The 5,000-nt window shown below is 48.1% G+C and overlaps 1 protein-coding gene across 1 annotated transcript in view; it reads left to right on the top strand.

Annotated features, from left to right (window-relative positions):
* LOC127932393 (voltage-dependent calcium channel gamma-2 subunit-like) overlaps positions 1–5,000 on the top strand; it is a 96,759-nt gene that overhangs the window by 87,101 nt on the left and 4,658 nt on the right. The gene's annotated exons all lie outside the window — the stretch shown is intronic.

Genomic DNA, 5,000 nt, shown 5'->3' with positions numbered 1-5,000 from the left:
CTGGGATTTGACTAGGCCATTCCAAGACATTTAAATGTTCCCCTTAAACCACTTGAGTGTTGCTTTAGCAGTATGCTTAAGGCCATTGTCCTGCTGGAAGGTGAACCTCCGTCCCAGTCTCAAATCTCTGGAAGACTTAAACAGGTTTCCCTCAATAATTTCTCTCTAACGCAACCCTGATCTGTACTTCTTCAAAACGTTGTCCCTGACCTGTTTGGAGAGCTCCTTGGTCTTCACGGTGTCGCTTGCTTGGTGGTCTTGCTGACTCTGGGGCTTTTCAGAACAGGTGTGTATATATATACTGAGATCATGTGACAGATGATCTCAGTATATATACACAAGCATTCCATTGCACACAGGTGGACTTTATTTAACAAATGATGTGACTTCTGAAGGTAATCGGTTGCACCAGATCTTATTTCGGGGCTTCATAGCAGAGGGGGTGAATATATATGATCTTATTTCGGGGCTTCATAGCAGAGGGGGTGAATATATGCACACACCAACTTTTCCCTTTTGTATTTTTTTAAACAAGTTATTTTTTTCATTTCACTTCACCAATGTGGACAATCTTTTGTTTGTCCATTACATGAAATCCAAATAAAAACCCATTTAAATTACAGGTTGTAATGCAACAAAATAGGAAAATCACCTAGAGGGGTGAATACCTTTGCAAGGCACTGTAGGGGTGGTATACAGAAGACAGACCTATTTGGTAAAATACCAAGTCCATTTTATGGCAAGAACAGCTCAAATAAACAAAGAGAAATGACATCCATCATTACATTAAGACACGGAGGTCAGTCAATCCAGAAAAAGAACTTTGAAAGTTTCTTCAAGTGCCATCGCAAAAAACCATCAAGCTCTATGATGAAACTGGCTCTCATGGGGACCCCCACAGGAAAGGAAGACCCAGAGTTCCTTCTGCTGCAGAGGACACGTTCATTAGATTTACCAGACTCAGAAATTTCAGAAATTGCAGCCCGAATAAATGCTTCACAGAGTTCAAGTAACAGACACATCTCAACATCAACTGTTCACAGGAGACTGTGTGAATCAGGCCTTCATGGTCGAATTGCTGCAAAGAAACCACTACTAAAGGACACCAATACTAAGAAGAGACTGATTGGGGCCAAGAAACATGAGCAATCGACATTAGACCAGTGGAAATATATCCTTTGCTCTGATGAGTCCAAATTTGAGATTTTTTTGGTTCCAACCGCCATTTCTTTGTAAGATGCATAGTAAGTGAACGGATGATCTCTGCATGTGTGGTTCCCACCGTGAAGCATGGAGGAGGAAGCGTGATGGTGGGGGTGGGGGGAGGGGTGCTTTGCTGGTGACACTGTCAGTGATTTATTTGGAATTCAAGCCACACTTAACCAGCATGGCTACCACAGCATTCAGCAGCGATACGCCATCCCATCTGGTTTGCGCTTAGTGGGACTATAATTTGTTTTTCAACAGGACAATGACCCAACACACCTCCAGGCTGTGTAAGGGCTATTTGACCAAGAAGGAGAGTGATGGAGTGCTGCATCAGATGACCTGGATTCCACAATTACCCGACCTCAACCCAATTGATATGGTTTGAGATGAGTTGGACCGCAGAGTGAAGGAAAAGCAGTCAACACGTGCTCAGCATATGTGGGAACTTCTTCAAGATTGTTGGAAAAGCATTCCAGGTGAAGCTGGTTGAGAGAATTGCAAGAGTGTGCAAACCTGTCATCAAGGCAAAGGGTGGCTACTTTGAAGAATCTCAAATCTGAAGTATATTTTGATTTGTTTAACACTATTTAGGTTACTACATGATTCCATGTGCTATTTCATACTTTTGATGTGTTCACTATTATTCTACAATGTAGAAAATAGTCAAAAGAAAGAAAGACCCTTGGCAAAACTTTTGAGTGTTTGTACTGTGAGTGTCTGTGTGTCTGTGGGGGTGTATTTTCTGTGTGCATTCATATGTGTGTGTGCGTACGTGTTTGAATACGTGTTTTCGTGTGCATGCATGCGTTTGTGTGTGTCTCTGTGTGTGCTTTTGTTAGTGACTGCATATGTGTGTGTGCAACCCTGGTATTGTATTGGAGCTAATGAAACCAGAACTCAGCCTGAGACACACACGCACATACGCACACAGAGTTGAATACACACTTCCATATGATCCTACATGCTATCATGCCCGTGTGTATGTGTGTGTGTGTGTGTGTGTGTGTGTGTGTGTGTGTGTGTGTGTGTGTGTGTGTGTGTGTGTGTGTGTGTGTGTGTGTGTGTGTGTGTGTGTGTGTGTGTGTGTGTGTGTGTGTGTGTGTGTGTGTGTGTGTGTGTGTGTGTGCTTGAGTGAGGGAGGGAGAGATAGAGAGAGATAATTTAGCTGACTCTGGAGAAGGCTGTATGTGTGCAATTTTGTGTGTGTGTGTGTGTGTGATGTGGGGTTATTGTATCTTTAAGAAAATGCACCTTAACTGCACATGTCAATGAGCAGGGGGGAGGTGGGGTTAATGCGACAGGCCAGGGGGGAGAATGGGGGTAGAAAGGGGGAGGTTGGTGCCCGGCCAACTCTGAGGTCACCTTAATATTTAATCAGCCTGCTGGAACCTTCCCCTGGAACACCCCCTCCCCCCTCTCCCTCTCTCTCTCTCTCTCTCTCTCTCTCTCTCTCTCTCTCTCTCTCTCTCTCTCTCTCTCTCTCTCTCTCTCTCTCCCCCTCTCTCTCTATCCCTCTCTCTCCCCCTCTCTCTACCCCTCTCTTTCTCCCTATATCTCTCTCTTCCCCCCTCTCTACACCACTCTCCCTCTTTTCTCTCCCTTGCCCCCCCCTCCACCGCTCCCCCTTTCTCTCCCTCTCTCTCCCCCTCTTCCCCCTCTCTCCACCACTCTCCCCCTCTCCCCCCTTTCGCTCCCTCTCTCTCCCCCTCTGACAGCTGTGCAGAAAAATAGAGAGGATGGAGAGATGGAGGGATAGAGAGGTGGAGGGATAGAGAGGTGGAGGGATAGAGAGATGGAGGGATAGAGAGGTGGAGGGATAGAGAGATGGAGGGATAGAGAGATGGAGGGATAGAGAGGTGGAGGGATAGAGAGATGGAGGGATAGAGAGATGGAGGGATAGAGAGGTGGAGGGATAGAGAGATGGAGGGATAGAGAGGTGGAGGGATAGAGAGATGGAGGGATAGAGAGATGGAGGGATAGAGAGATGGAGGGATAGAGAGATGGAGGGATAGATAGATGGAGGGATAGAGAGGTGGAGGGATAGAGAGATGGAGGGATAGAGAGATGGAGGGATAGAGAGGTGGAGGGATAGAGAGATGGAGGGATAGAGAGGTGGAGGGATAGAGAGATGGAGGGATAGAGAGAGAGGGATAGAGAGATGGAGGGATAGAGAGATGGAGGGATAGAGAGACGGAGGGATAGATAGATGGAGGGATAGAGAGGTGGAGGGATAGAGAGGTGGAGGGATAGAGAGGTGGAGGGATAGAGAGATGGAGGGATAGAGAGATGGAGGGATAGAGAGATGGAGGGATAGATAGACAGAGGGATAGAGAGATGGAGGGATAGAGAGATGGAGTGAGTCCTATTAGAGGAAGCAGTGTCGTCTCTCTAATAGAGAAGAGATCAAGCGAGGGATAGAGAGATGGAGGGATAGAGAGATGGAGGGATAGAGGGAAAGAGAATAAAAGAAAGAGAAAAGGAGGGGGAGAGGGAAGAGAGATTGAGTTTGAGACAAAGATATGGACAGATAGGCAAGAGAGGGACACAGGGAGAGAAGAGGTAGAGAAATGGATGGAGAGAGAGAGAGGAGAGGGGCACAGGGAGAGAAGAGGTAGAGAAATGGATGGAGAGAGAGAGAGAGAGAGGAGAGGGCACAGGGAGAGAAGAGGTAGAGAAATGGATGGAGAGAGAGAGAGAGAGGAGAGGGGCACAGGGAGAGAAGAGGTAGAGAAATGGATGGAGAGAGAAAGAGAGAGGAGAGGGCACAGGGAGAGAAGAGGTAGAGAAATGGATGGAGAGAGAGAGAGGAGAGGGGCACAGGGAGAGAAGAGGTAGAGAAATGGATGGAGAGAGAGAGAGGAGAGGGGCACTGGGAGAGAAGAGGTAGAGAAATGGATGGAGAGAGAGAGAGGAGAGGGGCACTGGGAGAGAAGAGGTAGAGAAATGGATGGAGAGAGAAAGAGAGAGGAGAGGGGCACAGGGAGAGAAGAGGTAGAGAAATGGATGGAGAGAGAGAGAGGAGAGGGGCACAGGGAGAGAAGAGGTAGAGAAATGGATGGAGAGAGAGAGAGGAGAGGGGCACTGTGAGAGAAGAGGTAGAGAAATGGATGGAGAGAGAGAGAGGAGAGGGGCACTGGGAGAGAAGAGGTAGAGAAATGGATGGAGAGAGAGAGAGAGGAGAGGGGCACAGGGAGAGAAGAGGTAGAGAAATGGATGGAGGGAGAGAGAGGAGAGGGGCACAGGGAGAGAAGAGGTAGAGAAATGAATGGAGAGAGAGAGAGAGGAGAGGTAGAGACATGGATGGAGAGAGAGAGAGAGGAGAGGGGCACTGGGAGAGAAGAGGTAGAGAAATGGATGGAGAGAGAGAGAGAGAGAGAGGAGAGGGGCACAGGGAGAGAGTTGTATTAGTACATGGCAACAAATTGTCACAGAATTTAAGAGAGGACCCAGTGAGAGAGAGAGAGAGAGAGAGAGAGAGAGAGAGAGAGAGAGAGAGAGAGAGAGAGAGAGAGAGAGAGAGAGAGAGAGAGAGAGAGAGAGAGAGAGAGAGAGAGAGGGGAGAGGAGCGAGAGAGGGAGCGAGAGCGAGAGAGGGAGCGAGAGAGAGAGAGAGAGGGAGGGAGAGACAGCGAGAGAGGGAGCGAGAGAGAGGGAGCGAGAGAGAGAGAGAGAGAGAGAGAGAGAGAGAGAGAGAGAGAGAGAGAGAGAGAGAGAGAGAGAGAGAGAGAGAGAGCGAGAGAGGGAGCGAGAGAGAGAGAGAGAGGGGAGGGAGAGACAGCGAGAGAGGGAGCG

Source organism: Oncorhynchus keta, chromosome 10 (genome assembly GCF_023373465.1).
Source record: "Oncorhynchus keta strain PuntledgeMale-10-30-2019 chromosome 10, Oket_V2, whole genome shotgun sequence".
NCBI classification, from domain to species: Eukaryota; Metazoa; Chordata; class Actinopteri; order Salmoniformes; family Salmonidae; genus Oncorhynchus; species Oncorhynchus keta.
Note: the sequence above shows the minus strand (reverse complement) of the source record. Positions and strands in the feature narration are given on the sequence as shown.